Source organism: Canis lupus, chromosome 21, assembly GCF_003254725.2.
Source record: "Canis lupus dingo isolate Sandy chromosome 21, ASM325472v2, whole genome shotgun sequence".
Classification (NCBI taxonomy): domain Eukaryota; kingdom Metazoa; phylum Chordata; class Mammalia; order Carnivora; family Canidae; genus Canis; species Canis lupus.
This window is the reverse complement of record NC_064263.1, coordinates 31699482-31719125: the sequence shown is the minus strand read 5'-3', so window position 1 is coordinate 31719125 and position 19644 is coordinate 31699482. Positions and strand designations below refer to the sequence as shown.

General features: G+C 39.9%; 1 protein-coding gene across 11 annotated transcripts in view; it reads right to left on the bottom strand.

The window, feature by feature from the left end:
- The window catches only part of PPFIBP2 (PPFIA binding protein 2), a 170256-nt gene that overhangs the window by 117221 nt on the left and 33391 nt on the right, over nt 1-19644 (bottom strand). The window lies entirely within an intron of this gene.

Here is a 19644-nt window from a genome sequence, read left to right as displayed (position 1 = left end):
CTTCAGATGATTACCTCCTATGGAAAAATTACCACCATGGAGGGAAACAAATCAAAATAGAAGTACCAGATACAACAAAGAAGAAAATAAATCCCCTCATATTTGAGGATAAAGGAACAAGATAATAGAGATGGTAACATAACATCTAACACAAAACATAAAAGAGACAAGGTGTTGTTCCCCAAATTACTTCTCAGAAAAGAGTAATTGAGTAATTCACCTTATATTCAAACCCTAATAAAACTGTTTCTCTCTGGAGGCACTCTGGTACTTTATTTTGAACAACAAAGCACTCTTTGAGGAAGACAGATTAGCACAAAGGGTTTCAATTTTATATGCATATTGAATTTTACAAACTACAGATGCTTGGGTCCCACCTCCAGATGTTCTAATTGGTCTGAGGTGTGACCTGGGAGGAAAAAAAAAGCTCCCCAGATGATTTTAATGTACAGCCTAAGTTGAAACCAGTGCACCAGCAAATCACCACAGCCAATACTAAAATTTGATGTTTAGGGAGGTCACCTGGGAATCTTTATTTTAAGGATACAAAACTAAGGCGTAATACAGATTTAGGAATTGTTAGAGGAAATAAGACCACATAAAATGCAAGCACAGGATTTTATTGAAAGCCTTTTAATGATCACTTTCAAAAGCAAGGAAGTAGGTAGGAGGTAATAATTAGGGTTATTTATATATGCTTTGGTTCTCCTCTACTTGAGCTCATAGTGTGGGACTATGCATTTGACCCTTGAAGTTACTTAAGGCCACATGACTTCCTTTGGCCAATAAAAATGAAAGTCTTTAAGAAACAGTACATACATAATTTCTCATATCTTTTCTACCTACTCTGGCCTCTGGCAATGGTGGAGGCTGAACCAGCCCATGTCCAAGAGTGATGATGCCAGGGCCCAGAGCTCCCAGTAGATCTAGGGAAAACTCAGAATATGAACAAGAAACAAACTTAGCTGTTTCAAGCTACTGATCTTTTAGGCAGGAACAAACAGTCCTATCTTCACTTATACGAAGTACATATTTTACAGTTCAGAAATACTTATATGAAAGATAAACTTTAAAAAAAAAAAGATCTTTTAATAGGTTTGAATTTAATTGGCCATCAACTTAGTACAGACTTGGGACGCCTGGGTGGTTCAACGGTTTAGCACCTGTCTTCAGCCCAGGGCGTAATCCTGGAGTCCCAGGATCGAGTCCCACATCAGGCTCTCTGAATGGAGCCTGCTTCTCCCTCTGCCTATGTCTCTGCCTCTCTCTCTCTTTCATGAATAAATAAATAAAATCTTAAAAAAAAAAAAAAGTACAGACAGTGCTATATATATGTGAGATGTTAATCACAAATTAAACACTGCTAACAGATATGCAAAAAATAAAAAGAATCCAAGTATATTAGCAAAGAAAGCCAGCAAACTGTGAGAAAAGAGCAAGAAAATAAAGGACAGAGATGAATTACAAAAACAACCACAAAACAGGTAACAAAATGGCAATAAGTACACACCAAACAATAATTACTTTGAATATAAATGGACTAAACACTCCAAACAAAAGACATAGGGTGACAGAATGGATAAAAAACAAGATACATCTATATGCTGCCTACAGGAGACTCATTTTAGACCTACAGACACATGCAGATTGAAAGTGTGGGATACAAAAGCATTTATGATGCAAATGGAAGTGAAAAGAAAGCCTTGGTAGTGATACTTATGTTGGGGAAAATGGACTTTAAAACAAAGACTGAAAAACAAACAAACAAACAAAACAAAGACTATAACAAGAGAAAAAGAAGGACATTATATAATAATCCAACAAGACGATATAACAGTTGTAAATATTTATGCACTCAACATGAGAGTGCCCAAATACACAAAGCAGCTAATAGTAAACATAAAGGGAGTAATTGAGAGTAATATAATAATAATAGAGGATGTTAACACCCTACTTACATCAATGGCTAAATCATCAAGGAAACAGTGACTCTGAATGACATCTTGGACCAGACGGAACTAACGTATATTCAGAACATTCCATCTTAAAACAGCAGCATACACATTCTTTTCAAGTGCATATGGAACATTTCCAGAATAGATCACTTATTAGGTCACAAAACAAGTCTCAACAAATTTAAAAGCACTGAAGTCATACCATGCATCTTTGCCAACTGCAACACTCTGAAACTAGAAATCAACCGCAAGAAAGGTCTGAGAAGAACACAAATACATGGAGATTAAATAACATGCTACTAAACCATGAATGGGTCAACCAAGAACTCAAAGAGGAAATTTAAAAAGACATGGAGACAAATGACAATACAATAGTCCACAATCTTTGGGATGCAGCAAAAGCTGTTCTAAGAGGGAAGTTTATAGCAATACAGGCCTATTTCAAGAAGCAAGAAAAATCTCAAACAACCTAATTGGGACACCTGGGTGGCTCAGTCAATTAAGTGTCTATCTTCAGTTCAGGTCTTATCCCAGGATCCTGAGATCGAACCCTGTGACAGGCTCCCTGCTCAGCAGAGGAGAGCCTGCTTCTCTCTCTCCCTCTGCCCCTCTCCCCACTTGTGCTCACTAGTGCTCCCTATCTTAAATAAATAAATAAATAAATAAATAATCTTTTTAAAAAATAAACAACCTAATCTTACACCTAAAGGAGTCAAAGAACAACAACAAACAAAATGCAAACCCAGTAGAAGGAAGTAAATAATAAGATTAGAGCAGAAATAAGACAAAATAGAAACTAAAAACCAATAGAGCAATAGAATAGAACAATGAAATCAGGAACTGGTTCTTTGAGAAGATCAATAATATTAATAAACCTTTATTTAGCCAGACCCATCAAAAGAGAGAGAGAGAGAGTGAGAGACAGAGAGAGAGAAGGACTCAAAAACAGAAATGAAAGAGGAGAAATATCAACCAACACAGGGAAATACAAAGGATTATAAGAGCATATTATGAAAAATCGTATGCCACCAAACTGGACAACCTAGAAGTAATAGATAAATTCCTAGGAACATATAACCTCCAAAACCTGAATCAGGAATAAACAGAAAATTTGAACAGACTGATTACCAGTAATGAACCTGAATCAGTAATCAAAAAAGCTCTCAGCAACAACAACAACAAAACTCTCTACAAGCAAGTCCAGGACCAGACGGCTTCATGGGTAAATTCTACCAAAATTAATTAAAATTAATTAAAATTAATACCTATTCTTCTCAAACTACTCCAAAAAAATAAAAGAGGAAAAAAGCTTCCAAATTCATTCTATGAGGTCAGTATTACCCTGATACCAAAACCAGATAGAGACACTACAAAAAAAGAGAACTACAGGCCAATATCTCTGAGAAATGCAAAAAAAAATTAGGAAACCAAATCTAACAATATATTTTAAAAAATCATTCACCATGATCAAATGGGATATATTCCTAGGATGTAAGGCTGGTTCAATGTTCACAAATTAACATCACATACATCACATCACATGTGATACATCACATCAGTAAGAGAAAGGATAAAAATCTTATGATCATCTCAAAAATGCTGAAAAAGCATTCTACTAAGTACAACATCCATTCATGATAACCCTCAACAGAGTAGGTTTAGAAGGAATATACCTCAACATAATAAAGGCCATACATGAAAAAGCCATAGCTAACATCATACCCAATCGTGAAAAACTGAGAGCTTTTCCCCTAAGGTCAGGAAACAGACAGAGACATCTACCCTCACCACTTTTATTCAACATAGTACTGGAAGTCCTAGCCACAGCAATCAGACAACAAAAAGAAATCAAGGAATTCAAATTAGTAATAAGTAAAACTGTCCTATTTGCAGATGGTATAATACTATATAGAAAAATCATAAAAACTCCACAAAAAAACCACAAGAATAAGTGATAAGTGAATACAATAAGATTGCAGGATACAATATCAATATACAGAAACCTGTTGCATTTCTATACATTCATAATGAAACAGATAGAGAAATTAAGAAGACAATCATATTTAAAATTGCACCAAAAAATTAAAAATAAAACGCATAACATATCCAAGGAGGTGAAAGATCTGTATTCTCAAAACTACAGAGCATTGATGAAAAAAATTGAAGACAACACAAAGAAATGGAAAGGCATTCTATGCTCATGGATTGGAAGAACAAATGTTGTGAAAATGTCCATACTACCCGAAGCAATCTAGAGATTTAATGTAATCCCTATCAAAATACCAGTAGCTTTTTTCACAGAACTAGAATAATCCTAAAATATTTGTATGGAACCACAAAAGACCTTGAATAGCCAAAGTGATCTTGAAAAAGAACAAAGCTGGAAGGACCACAATCCCAGACTTCAAGTTATACTACACAGCTGTAGTAATCAAAACAGTAATGGTACTGGCACTAAAATAGACACATAAACCAATAGGACAGAATAGAGAGCCCAGAAATAAACACTTGATTAAATGGCCAATTGGTCTTTGACAAAGGAGATAAGAATATACAATGGGAAGACAGTCTCTTCAACAAATGGTGCTGGGAAAACCGGACAGCTACATGCAGAAGAATGAAACTGGACCACTTTCTTACACCATACACAAAAATAAACTCAAAATGGATTAAAGACCTAAATGTGAGGCCTGAAACCATAAAAATCCTAGAGAACGCAGGCAGTTAACCTCTTTGACATCGACCATGGCAACAGTTTTCTAGATATGTCTCCTGAGGCAAGGGAAACAAAAGGAAAAATAAACTATCGGGACTACATCAAAATAAAAAGCTTCCGTACAGCAAAGAAAACAGTCAACAGAACTAAAAGACAACCTACTTAATGGAAGAAGATACATGCAAATGACATATCCAATAGAGGGTTAGTATCCATATATAAAAAACTTCTATAACTTAACACCAAAAATCCCAAATAATCCAATTAAAAATGGGCAGAAGACATGAACGGACATTTCTTCAAAGACATCCAGATGGCCAATAGACACACAAAAAGATGTTCAACATCAAACATCATCAGGGAAATGCAAATCAAAACCACAATGAGATGACACCTCACACTGGTCAGAATGGTTAAATTTAAAAACACAAGAACCAGCAAGTATTAGCAAGGATGTGGAGAAAAAGGAACCTTCAGGCCCACAGGGACAGCAACTGTGGGAAACAGTATGGAGGCTCTTTGAAAAATTAAAAATAGAATTGCCATAGGATCCAGTAATTCCACTACTGGGTATTTGCCCAAAGAGTATGAAAAACTAATTCAAAAAGACATATGCACTCTTGTTTTTTGCAGCATTATTTGCAATAGCCAAATTATGGAAAGAGCCCCAGTGTCCATCAACAGATGAATGGATAAAGAAAATGTGAGATCGATATAATGATATATTACTCAGCCACAAAAAAGAAGAAAATAATGGAATCTTACCATTTGCAACAACATGAATATATCTAAAAAGTATAGTGCTAAGTGAAATACGTCATTCAGAGAAAGACCAATACCATATGATTTCATTAATATGTGGAATTTAAGAAACAAAACAAACAAAGAAGAGACAAACCAAAAAAAAAAAAAAAAGACTTAACTATAGAGAACAACCCAGTGGTTACCAGAGGGGAGGTGGGGGTGGGGGAAGGGATGGGGGAAAGGAATGGGTAAAACAGGTGGTGGGGATTAAGAGTACACTTATCATGATGAGCACCAGGTGATGTATGGAAGTGTTGAATCACTATTATTGTACATTTGAAACTAATATAATACTGTATGTTAACTATATTGGAACTAAAATTGTTCTAAATGATCTTTAATCATTTAAATGGGGGTTCTTGGGCATAAGATGAAATATCTGATGACAATATCATATATGAATTTTAAAAGTGCTTTATTTAAAACAACTTTAAAATAATGTTTTCTAAGACTCTGCCACTTAAAAGTGTGGTACACAGCAGCAGCAGCAGCAGCAGCACTAGGGAGCTCAGTGGAAATACAGACTCTTGTGTCCTATCTTGGCCCTACAAACAAGGACTTACATTTTATCAACATCCCCAAACGCTCTACAACTGCTCTGGAATGCTAAAAGTATTCAAAAGGTAGCATTCATGATAGAAATAGCATGTTGGAGATAAACATAATGCTTGAATAAAACTGTTAAAAATGTGCTGAGACACAAGCACATGAGAAAATGCTCCGCATCACTTGCCATCAGGGAAATACAAATCAAAACCACAATGAGATCCCACCTCACACCAGTGAGAATGGGGAAAATTAACAAAGCAGGAAACCACAAATGTTGGAGAGGATGTGGAGAAAGGGGAACCCTCCTGCACTATTGGTGGGAATATGAACTGGTGCAGACACTCTGGAAAACTGTGTGGAGGTTCCTCAAAGAGTTAAAAATAGACGTGCCCTACGACCCAGCAATTGCACTGGGAATTACCCCAAAGATACAGAGGCAATGAAACGCCGGGACACCTGCACCCCGATGTTTCTAGCAGCAATGGCCACAATAGCCAAACTGTGGAAGGAGCCTCGGTGTCCATCGAAAGATGAATGGATACAGAAGATGTGGTTTATGTATACAATGGAATATTCCTCAGCCATTAGAAATGACAAATACCCACCATTTTCTTCGACGTGGATGGAACTGGAGGGTATTATGCTGAGTGAAATAAGTCAATCGGAGAAGGACAAACATTATATGGTCTCATTCATTTGGGGAATATAAAAAATAGAGAAAGGGAATAAAGGGGAAAGGAGAAAAAATGAGTGGGAAATATCAGAAAGGGAGACAGAACATGAGAGACTCCTAACTCTGGGAAGCGAACTATGGGTGGTAGAAAGGGAGGTGGGCGGGGGGGTGGGGGTGACTGGGTGACAGGCACTGAGGGGGGCACTTGACGGGATGAGCACTGAGTGTTATTCTATATGTTGGCAAATTGAACACCAATAAAAATAAATTTATAAAAAAATAAAAATAAAAAAATGTGCTGAGACAAGAAATTAATAAACATATTTTATATGAGTACTCATAAATACACATGAGTCTAAACCAACCAATTAATAGGAGTACGTATTTGTCCATTTTGGAATGTTTGTCTATTGGAGCATATACAGTATGTCTTACATCATTAAAGGGGAAAAGGAAGAAATAAAAACCTTAATGAAAGAATAAGAAAAGGCATGAGAAAGAACAGGAAAATTTGAAAAAGAAATGAGTGGAAACCAAAACAAAGAATGCAACACTTTATTTCTAAGTGACAGGTTGAAGAACAGACAAGAGAATTATGGGAGTGGAAGGTGGAAAGAGATGGCATACAGAGCGAACCAGAGGCAACAAACAGAAAACCACTATGGATTTTTCACAGTTGAAAATTTGAGTTGTCTCATTTTGAAGACACACACTGAATCCCCAAAAGGAGACATATCAAAACTCACCCACCCCAGAAACCACACGGTGAAACTCAAGAACACCAAAGATAAAGAGCAAGTTTAAAAGCAACTAGAGATAAAAGACAGAGATATTCTACAGTTACTTTGTCAAGAGATTTCTCACGGGCAATAAATCCCAATGACCACAAAATATCATTTACAACCTGTAACCTGCACAAGAGAAGCTGTTACTCAAGATTAAGAATAAAATAAGGACATTTTTCAGATGGCGACTCATGCAATGGAATTTTAAAGGATCTACTTCATGAAGAAGGAAATTGCACCAAACAAAAAGGTGTGGGATGGAACAACCAATTATGTTGGAGAAGTTGTTAAAATTTTTTGTTAAACTTTTCAACAGAGATTAAAGACAAGAGAGGCCAGTAAGGCAAAACCAAAAATAAGTTTAAAAAAAAGTTAAAACAGAGACATAAGTATTAACACATCTGTATACCCATTAATTATAAATGCATTAAACTCACCTAATTAAACTCAAAAATTTGAATAAAAAAAATCTAGTTCTTTTTTTTTTAAAAGATGTTATTTATTTATTTATTCATGAGAAACAGAGAGGCAGAGACACAGGCAGAGGGAGAAGCAGGCTCCATACAGGGAGCCCGACGTGGGACTCGATCCCAGGTCCAGGATCAGGCCCTGGGCTGAAGGCGGCGGCGCTAAACCACTGAGCCACCCGGGCTGCCCTAGTTCTTTGATATTATTGAGAGAGACATGCAGGAGACACACAAAACATTATGACACTGAATGACTGAAATATATTTTAAAAGACACAGCAAAGGACTCCATATATTAAAGCATTGGGTCCAACTATTAAAAACAGTCACACACTCATACACAAAATCACTGGATAAAACAATAAAAACAAAAAAATCACCTGGATAGTCCTGTAAAAAACTATTTGAATTGTCATTTGAAACATCTGAACCTAACTTAAAATTTTTTTCAGGGATCCCTGGGTGGCGCAGCGGTTTGGCGCCTGCCTTTGGCCCAGGGCGCGATCCTGGAGACCCGGGATCGAATCCCACATCAGGCTCCGGGTGCATGGAGTCTGCTTCTCCCTCTGCCTATGTCTCTGCCTCTCTCTCTCTCTCTCTCTGTGACTATCATAAATAAATAAAAATTAAAAATAATTAAAAATAAAATAAAATTTTTTTCAAAGAAAATATCAGGCCAGGAGCACCTGGGTGGCTCAGTGGTTCAGGGTCTACCTTCAGCTCAGGCCCTGATCCCAGGGTCCTGGGATCGAGTCCTGCATTGGGTTCCCTACAGGGAGCCCACCTCTCCCTCTGCCTATGTCTCTGTCTCTCTCTGTGTCTCTCATGAATAAATTTTTAAAAATTTAAAAAATCTTAAAAAAAAATGTATCAGGCCAAATGTTTTCACAAGTTAGTTCTGTCAAACCTTCAAGAACTGAATAATTGTACTCTATTTTGTTTAAGTGTGGTTAGGGACTGCTCCCAGCATACTCAATAAGAAGAACCTGCCAGCACAGCCCGTAGATGGGAACCGTACATAGAACTCAGCAGTCCTGAGCACCACCCAGGGAATTCCAGGCCTTCGCATTGATGAACCTGGACACACAAATCCTAACCACAAATTTTAAAAACCAAACCCCATGCTGTGTAAATAAGATAGCACACAGTGACATCTAACCTGGAAAATGACAGATCAAGCAGACCCAAATAGGAAATAACAAATAAAATGGTGATGTATCAGAATAACAAAGGGTTCTCTGTCCTCAGCTAGAGGTGGCATACTGTGTTGAAGCACATGTGAAGCATTTTCATCAAAACTGCCCATAGACATGTTGGAGGGACTAAAATAAAAAAAAAAAAAGACAAGAAACAACAAGTGTTGGTGGGGATGTGGAGAAAAACAAACCCCCATACACTGTTGGCGGGAATATAAATTGCTATAGTCATGGTGGAAAACAGTATGGAGTTTCCTCCAAAAATTAGAAATAGAAATACCATATGATCCAATAATTCCACTACTGGGTATTTACCCAAAGAAACAAAAACACTACTTAAAAAGATATATGCAGGGGGTCCCTGGGTGGCTCAGCAGTTTAGCACCTACCTGCGGCCCAGGGTGGAATCCTGGAGTCCAGGGTTTTTAATAGTTGGACCCAATGCTTTAATATACGGAGTCCTTCGCTGTGTCTTTTTAAATATATTTCAGTCATTCAGTGTCATAATGTTTTGTGTGTCTCCTGCATGTCTCTCTTAATAATATCAAAGAACTAGGGCAGCCTGGGTGGCTCAGTGGTTTAGCGCCACCGCCTTCAGCCCAGGGCCTGATCCTGGAGTCCAGGGATCTTGTCCCACGTCGGGCTCCCTGCATGGAGCCTGCTTCTCCCTCTGCCTGTGTCTCTGCCTCTCTCTTTCTCCATGTCTCTCATGAATAAATAAATAAAATCTTTTTAAAAAATTAAAAAGAAAGATATATGCACTGCTGTGTTTATTACAACATTATTTACAATAGCCAAGATATGGAAGCAACCCAAGTGTCCAGGTATAAATGAATGGATAAGGAAAATGTGATATATTAATATCACATGAATTCATTAAAAAGGATGAGATCATGCCATTTGGGACAACATGGATGGACCTAAAGGGCATTATGCTAAATGAAATAAATCAGACTGAGAAAGACAAATATTGTATGATTTCACTCTACTGTGGAATCTAAAAAAATCTAAAAAAACCCCCAAAAACAAACAACCCCCCCCCCAAACACACACAAATGAACAAAGAAACAAAAAGCAGAACCAAACCTATAAATAGAGACAACAAGCTGATGGTTGCCAGAGGGAAGGGGGTTGGGGAGATGGACAAAATGGGGGACAGGGAGGGGGAGATACAGGCTTCCCGTTATGGTATAAGTCACCAGGATATTTAAAGGCTCAGCATAAAGAATAGAGTCAATGATGTTGCAATGGAGACGTCTGGGAACAGATGGTAGCTACACCTGCGGTGAACACAGCATATGTATAAACTTGTTGAATCACTACATTATACAGGTGAAACCAATGGAACATTGTGCGTCCCATTCAAACTAAAAAAGAAAACAGACCATCGACTCCAGCCACACAGGGAGTCTCAACAAGACTACAGAATCGCTATTAGGGGGACCTATTCCTGTCTCCATATTTCTGTGGGAGGGGAGGATGGCTGCCACTAAGGCCACATTTGTGGCCTTGCCCCTGCCTCCCCTCACACAACTTTTCCTCAAAGGAGGAACACATCTCTGGCCAGAGAGCTTACAGAAGGGCCTCTCTTGAGAGTTGCCTATCCTTGGATATGAGCACTGCCCTCCAGGGAAGTTTCTGAGACCAGCTCTGCCTCTACAGAGTGGAGGTCTGTAGTCTGCAATTCAATTTATGGTGTAAGTGTGTGTAGGATGTCTGGTATTCAAGATCTTGATTGTGGCCTCAGCTCAAGCTAACTTGCCTAATCAGTACAACTAACGATAAAGCCACTGTTTTGGTCTGTCTGACCCCTTTGTCTATTCCTTAATTGGTTTAAAACTAAGGAAGGAAGGGACACCTGGGTAGCTCAGTGGTTGAGTGTGTCTACCTTTGACTCAGAGCATGATTGTGGGGTCCTGGGATCGAGTTCCACATCAGGCTCCCCACGGGGAACCTGCTGTTCTCGCTACCTGCATCTCTGTCTCTCTCTCTCTGTGTCTCTCACGAATGAATGAATAAAATCTTTTTTAAAAAGTAATAAGAAAGGGAAAAATGGGATGCTATTTAACAATTATTCTGGTAGACAGAATAGTATCTCCCCAAAGATATCCATGTCTTAAATCATGGCATCTATGTGTTACCTCACATAGTGAAAGGGACTTTATGGATGTGATTAAGGTCCAGAATTTTGAGATGAGGAAGTTATCCTGTATTGTTAATCAGTTGAGTTCTTAAATAAGGAAAGGGAGGCAGAAGACTGGGTCCCGAGGGACATGACCTGAGGACATGAGCTGCCACTGTTGGCTCTGAAGATAGAAGGGAACAGTGAGCCAAGGAAGGTGACAGCATTAGAGTAGCAATAAGGCAGGCAGGGGCAGACTAGTCATACAGAGAAAACCCTCTAATAACACCCCAAAATTTTTAAAAATACCCATGTACACACACTCTTTTAAGCAACTGAACTATCAGAAATCTTCAGAGCTCAAAACCTCGGAGTTAAGAGAGCATCTGAGCTGGTGTTTGCCCTTACATCCTGCCAATTCCCTGATGGCCTAACGCCTGGGCCACAGGTCACTTGAGGGGGACAGGGGACAAAGCTTAGGCCTGAGCAAAGGGACAGGCACATGGGAGACCTCCGCACAAAGCCAGGATAGAAAAGAGAAATACCCTCTGTCAACTGGAGGAGTCTATCCCACAGGAGGAAACTGGGCCTTAAAACTAGATCACATACAAATAATTCGATGTTTTAAAACAATAATAAAAAAAAAAGGAAAGAAGCACAGAAAGTGTGAGACAAGTAGAAATCAGACAAGAGAGTTGAAAATTGGTCAGATGAGTTAATTGTCAAAATAAATGTATACAGACTAAACTGGCCAGTGAAAAGATAGATATTGTAAATTGGTTAAAAAGTGAAAACACATCTGTATCCCACTGGCAAAAGCTACATCTAAATCAAAAGAACAATGAAAGCCTGTGACTGAAGAAGGATGGAAGGACAATACCAAGAAAATAATAACCAAAAGGAAGACTTCACATTGGCATGCAACATTGGCTCTCCCCTGGATCTCCAGCCTTATGGCCTATCCTGTAGATTTTGGACTTGCTAGTTTCCATAATTACATGAGCCAATTCCTTAAAATCAATCAATCAACGAATATCTTAGAAATTTCTTTCTCTACACACACACACACACCCTATTGCTTTTGTTTCTCTGGAGAACCTGGACCAATAGATAGATATAGATATATAGATATACATATTTATATATTTACAGAATAAAATAATGTATAAAAACATACCACACACATATAATGGAGACTAATCAGCAAAGGCAAAACTCACTTCTTTGAAAATAATCATAAAAAAGATAACTCCGGCAAGAGGCACCTGGGTGCTCAGCCAGTTAAGCATCAACTCTTGGTTTTGGCTCAGGTCATGATCTCAGGGTTGTAAGAGCCCTGTGTTGGTTCTGTGCTTGGCAAGGAGCTGGCTTCAGATTATCTTTCTTTCTTTCTTCCCCTCCCTCCCTTCATGTGCGCGCTCTCTCTCTCTCTCTCAAAAAAAAAAAAAAAAAAAAGATAACTGGCAAGATAAAAGAAAACAGAGGGTACAATTAAGTAATATTAGGAATATAAACAGAGATACAAGAAGTGTAGCAGATCTTTAAAAAATATGATAACCAGAGAGCCTAGGTTAAGTGACTGCTCTTGATTTTGGCTCAGGTCATTATCCCAGGGTTGTGAGATCCAGCCACAAGAGGGCTCTGTGCTCAGCAGAGAGTCTGCTTGAGATTCTCTCTCTCCCTCTGCCCCTCCCCCTACTCAGGAGCATGCACATGCATTCTCTCTCTCAAATAAATATTTTTAAAAATCTATGATAGCCATATTTATGTTAACAAAATTAAAGACCCTCAGGCACCTGGATGGTAGAGTCAGTTAAGCATCTGACTCTTGGCTTTGGCTCAGGTCATGATCTCAGCCCTATGATGGGCTCCCTGTCAGGTAAGGAATCTGCTCAGGATTCTTTCCCTCTTTTCTCCCTCCCCCTCTGCTCCTCCCTCAGCTAGCATGCAAGAGGGTGTTCTCTCTCTCAAATAAATAAATGAAATCTATTTAAAAAAAACCCGAGAAACAAAATTAAAGATCTCAGTAAAATGCACAAATTTTTAGATAGATATAACTTACCAAAACTCAACTGAGAATTTAAGACATTGTTTATAACTATGAAGAAAAGAAAATCTTTCAGTGAGAAAACACCAGGTCCACTTGGTTTCGTAGGTCAATTCCTATACAACTGTAGCAAATACATAAGGAAGAAATGATCATTCCAGTTTTACTCAAACTCTTTTAGAGAATAGAAAATGAGGCTATGTAGCCCTAAAGTTTTGGAGGAGAGCTCTGCCAGTGAGGGAAAAAACAAAATGATGTCTGTTGAACAGTGCTTGCCACCATGGGCCATTTTTTTTTTTTCCATGGGCCATTTTGATCTCTTTACGTAAAGAATCGTTTTTGATATCTCAGCCCATTGGACATCTCCAAACTTCCATTCTGACTGTCTCTGGGTCATAATGAAAGCCGAGCACTCTCAACCTGAGTCCTGAATGAGAAACAGGCAAGTTTTGGTTCTGCCCCACTTACTGATGACTGCTATATGCTGACCCACCTCAGAGAAGGCTTGGACAAGACCAGTTAACTGAGCATGTTCAGTGCATGGACTTATCAGCAGCCTGAAGTAATTTTTTTTTCAGAATATGCCTATTTTATTAACATCATGCTTGAATAAATAACTGGCTACTGCTAATAAAATTAAACCTCTGTTTACAATAGCCCCCAATATTCCATGTTGACCATTCACGCAGAATTTGGTGTAAAAAGTCAAGTGAAATGTAGACCCTGAGCTATTGAGTAATTATGCTTCAGTATAAAAATAGAGAATTAGTCTTACAACCGAAGATCTGAACAGGAACACAAACCACCTCTCTGTGGGTTTTAGCTTTTGTGGAATAGCAGGATCTTAATGGGGGTGTAAGGCAGGAAGAGACTTGCAGGATTTTCTCATTTTGAAGACTTTTTGGGAAAGTGTGAATAATCTCAGCCTTGACCAGAACTTTCTCTGCTCCAACTCTAAATCTTAAAAAAAAAAAAAAAAAAAAAAAAGCAAAAACACCAAGACACGAATCAGAGTTAGCAGAGAGGTCCAGAGCAACCTTTTTTAAACTGTCATAAAACAGGTTCCTTTTGCCTATTCCTTACTGATGGGTACAGCTTGCAGATGACTGCTTGAATGAACTTCTACCTCAGTGAAGAGGAATAAGTGGTCCTCTGTGTCCTGACCACGGGGTTCTCTGGTACTACTACAGAAATGGCCTCACACAGCAGCCATTGAACCTGTTAGCCCACAAATTATGCTTCATGCAAAATGACAATATGTGGCAGTTGCTCTGGGTTATCCAGAGGGATGTACTTGAGCAATATATAGTTCAATTTCAATTGTCAACAGTGTAATTCAATTATGGTATTATGTGCAGACCAAATCACTGGGATTAATCAGGAGCAAGAGCAAAGGTTAACACTGTACTGGAAGCTAACAACAATGGTCTTTTGTACTAGAAACAAATCATTTTGACAAAGGTTCTGGGGTCTTTAAAGTCACCTCTTTCCAACTTTCTAGTACAGAATTTTGAGGTTCCGATTAAGTACAGTCACACCCAGGAAACACTCATTCAGGTTTCAATAATTCAACCTTATAAGGAGTTTCATTTACTAGTCCTGTTTCTGCCATCAATGCATTTCTTTTCCTCACACCTCCAGAGCCACTGAGTGCCTTGAGATAAAGGTCATCATGCCATGGAGCATATCTGGCATGTGTGCGTCAGGATGTCCTCTCAGAGTATCCCTGGCCTGGTTGTTTAAGTGATAATATCCTGATTGCTTGCATTGTTTACATTGATTTGGAGGAAGGAGACTTTTTTTTTTTTTGCATTAAAGACTTAATTACATAAATATTGATATCACATGTCCTAAGTGTACTCTTTTTGGAGAGTTTCAGAAAATGAACCTGAACCTATCATAGTACAGAGTAATTAATAAAGGGAAATCCCTTGTTCTGAAGTGTTACAACTATGAATCATCGTTATTGAAGGAACTGTGTCCGTTTTAGGAGGAATCTGTGTTGTTTTTGCATCAATGATTGCTCTGTGGGGTGTGTAGGAAGCCAGTAAAAATTTCCTCCATTTGAAATAAGTGGTAATTGTGTCTTCAGAAAGTGAGAGAATACAGTCCCTGAGTACTCATTTGAGCACCTTAATAGATGCAAAAGCAATCATTCAAAATAATAGGAAAATAGAAATACAGAAAGGAAGATATAGATATTCACATAACAATGTCATTTCTGCAGGATTTGTGGCATCATGATGTGGTAACACAGTTTTCAAACTTTCTCTTGGCTGCCACCCTTTCAGCGAAGGAATCCTTACTTGGAAGTCTGATATGTAAAAGATATGAGAGCAAAGTCACTCTGGGTAGAGGATTGGGAGCAAAACCAGAATTTGACTCCTCTCCCAGTTAACTCTTCTCTGTAGATGGCCCCACAGAGCCCCCAGGGCTCTATAGCACATCATCATAAAACCAATGCAGGCATGACAGCAGCCAGGAAGAGACTCAGATGGCCCTGGACTAAAAATCCTGACATTTACCAGCACTGTAACCTTGGGTGGTGAAAATCCTAATGTCAGTACCAATCTCGACAAAACAGTAACTTACCGACTGAGCACTTAATATGTGCCTTATTTGCATTAATTTAATCCTCCCAATAATAGGAGATGAGTACAAATACCATTATTTTATATATGAGGAAAGTGAGCTCAGATTGGGATTAAACCATTTGCCTAAAGATCTCACATCCAGTCAGTCCTAAGTAATGGAGCTGGAATTCAAACCCCAATAGTCCTATCTCCCTGGTCCACATCAACAACCTTAAAAACTCTTAAGCTCTTTGGTCCAGTTTGGCCTAGCCACCTCAGATATCGGGAGGGTGTTAATAATCTTGTGGAAGAGCATCTTGCACAAAGGCATTCAATAATTATCATTCTTGTCATCACAAATGGTGTAGAGTATATACCCTCCAGATACTCACTAATTACCTCAATGTTCAATTATCTGCCAAATAGCTCCTGTCAGATGTCTGTGTGAGCCAATTACTACTTGAGAGATGGTTCACAGGACAGGCCAATCACCAAATCTTCAAAAAAAAATTAGTGATTTGAAAAAAAAAATTAGTGATTTGTTTTTCCAGAAGAATCAGTGAAAGGTACCAGAAAAAATAATAAATGAAGTTCAGTGCACAGCCAGAGAAGATACATATAGAAATGAACAACTGGCCCCAAACCAACGAGAAAGAGAACCTGTTCACAGAAGTAAATAAAATGTGCATGTGACAAGTACTTATTAAACACCTAATACGTGCTGTAGACCAACTGAGGTGCTGGAGATGGAGCGGCAAAGCCTCTGTCCTCATGGAACTTACAACCTGGTGCAGGAGGCCGATGATACACCAAGAGACAAAAGTGAATGTAATAGGTCAGGTGGTGATCAGTGCTATAAAGAAATATAAACAGGATATGAGAACAGAGTGATGGGAGGGGGAGGAGGCCAATTAGAGAAGGTCAGAGAAGACCCCTCTGATGTGGCAACATTTTGGCAGAGATCAGATCTGAGGGTATCTGGAGGATGGCATTCCAGCAAAGGTGGTGAGCAAGCACAAAGGTCCTAAGACAGTTGGTGTGCAGGCTAAAGCAAGAAGGCGGGAGGAAAGTGATAGGAAGTGTGGCCATAAAGGTGGCCAAAGGCCAGATGGCAGCTAGAAGTGCCAGCTGTGTTGACTTCAGATTTTATCCCAAGATGGGAAGCCACTGATGCGCTCTGGAGAGAGGAATACTGTGATTTGATGTACGTTTCAAGGATCGCTCTGCTGCTGGGTGGAAGAGCCCATAAAGGGCCCGGAGCAGGGCAGAGACCTCAGAAGACTATGCATGAATCTTGCAGGCCCAGGGGAAGTCTAACAAGGCATGCACAAGTCTTACACAATGAAAGGCACAGAATTCAAATGGGTAAGACAAGGTCCTGAATAAATCAGAACTCTACAGCGTCCCTAGAGAAGATGTACCATAATAAAGATTTCTTATTCCTCATTAATTTATCAGAAGCCAACATTTTATAGTGCTTACGATATGCCAGGCACTGTTCTTAGCACCTTATGTGTATAAAAATAGCAACCCTCGAAGGTGGGTACTACTATCATTCCCATTCTAAATATGAGGAAACTGAGGCCTGGTTGGGTCAAGAGTTTGTTGTAGAGCAAGGATTTGAGCCAAGCAGCCTGGCTCCAGGAGCTCCTCCCGAACCAACTGACCAATTGGCAAAGAATGCCTTGGGATGTCTTAGATTGCCTTGCTACAAAACTCTCACACCTGTTCCAGTCACCGCAGCCTAAAGAGGGTTCAACTAGGGAAGAGGATAAAGGAAAAGGAAGAAGAAGGGAGAACTTTGTGCTGGAAAGACAGAAGGATGGGCCTCCTGGGTTTTGTACAACCCATGACAGAGGCCTTTCCTCCTTGTCCATCCCAGATCCTCACCTGCAGATCCTGTGTTAAGGCAAGGCCCTGAGGGTCACATACAGCTCTCTGCAACAGGGCACTTCGCCAGCGGCTTCGTCATTTTAGGAATGCCAATGTGGAGAAATTGGGAGGCAGGAAGAGAACTGACCCCATGCCAGCTGTCTTCTTTAGGAAGTGTCCATTCATCCTTCACAGCCATCCAAGAGCTCTAAGGTTTGAGGGTCTGACCCTGGCTCTGATCTCTTCTATTTTTTTTTTAAGTTTTATTTATTTATTCATGAGAGAGAGAGAGGCAGAGACATAGGGAGAGAGAGAAGCAGGCTTCTCGTGGGGAGCCTGATGCATGACTTGATCCCAGGACCCCGGGATCATGACCTGAGCCAAAGGCAGATGCTCAACCACTGGGCCACCCAGGTGTCCTTGTGGCTCTGATCTCAATGTACATGAGCCCCCCACAGCTTCCAGACGAGACTGTGTAAAGCACTGCTAGCAAATCTACGCTCTTGACTGTTGCCTCTCAGTGGGGCTTTGGAGTCCCTAACCTAGAACAGGACATCCCAACCTAAATGCCTCTGAAAAGCATTAGTCATGCCTCTCAAGAGCTATTCTGTTCACTGAGAAATTAAGAGCCTGACAGATGACAGAACATGTTACAGTCCCACCAAGAACATGAAGAATATTCGACACACAATGCCTCCCCCAACCCCACCCTGGGCACCAACACCCAGAAGCCTCAGTGAGTCAGATTCTCTCTTCAGGGTGGACAGCGAAGCAAATGTCTGGCAAATGGCAGTATCAGGTACCCATGTACATCCTGGGCTTTAGCCACACTTAGCCCAAGCCTGCCTCCCTGGCCTCCTCCAACAGAAGCTCCACACAATAAAGAGCCAGGGCCCAAAGAAGCACGCCCAGCATGGAAAATAAGGCCACTGACTTGTTATCAGGTCAGGACAGAAAGAGGACCTGAGACCTTCAGGAAAGATTTTCAATGACAGGTTTATTCTAATTAATCCATATTGATTGGGTTCCCCCAATCAAAGAGTTAATTAGCCCAAATAGCCCACTGGCAGTCCTTTCCAATTAACCAGTTTTGCTGGATCTTTTATAGGGAATATTGCTAACTGACTAATGTGAATGTTAAGTCAGTTATGACAGGTAAGACACAATATGGCATAAGGGACGTTTTTTTTAAAAGATTTTTTTTAAAGATTTTATTTATTTATTCATGGGACACAAAGGGGGGTGGGGTGGGCAGAGACACAGACAGAGGGAGAAGCAGGCTCCACGCAGGTAGTCCAACGCGGGACTCGACCCCAGGTCTTCAGGATCACGCCCTGGGCTGAAGGCAGGTGCTAAACTGCCGAGCCACCCGGGCTGCCCAATAAGGGAGATTTTTTTAAAGATTTATTTATTTGAGAGAGACAGAGCGAGAGAGAGAGAGAGCACGCACGCATGAGCAGAAGGGGCAGCAGGAGAAGGAGAGAGAGAATAGAATCCTCAGGTAGACTCACTGCTGAGCACGGAGTCTGATGCTTTTGAGCCAAAATCAAGAGTCAGATGCTTAACCGACTGAGCCACCCAGGTGCTCCAAGAACATTCTTTAGGTGATGAGGTGAATCAATACCAAACTGCCTCCCAATTCCCAAACATACTGGAGACCAGCTGGGAAGGGAGTCGACAAGTGCACGAGGGTGGCAAAGTTGCCAGACTTGGAGTTTCACTTCAGCTGGACTGTGATAAGCCATAATGTGCTCTGGCAAATTTGCAGTAAAGGTAACCCTACTGCAGCCAAACCGCCTTACATCCGGGACCCATGCTGGGCCACGGTTTGATACATGCTAACATCCAGTGTGCCCACACTGTCGCGGCAGACCTAACCTCATGC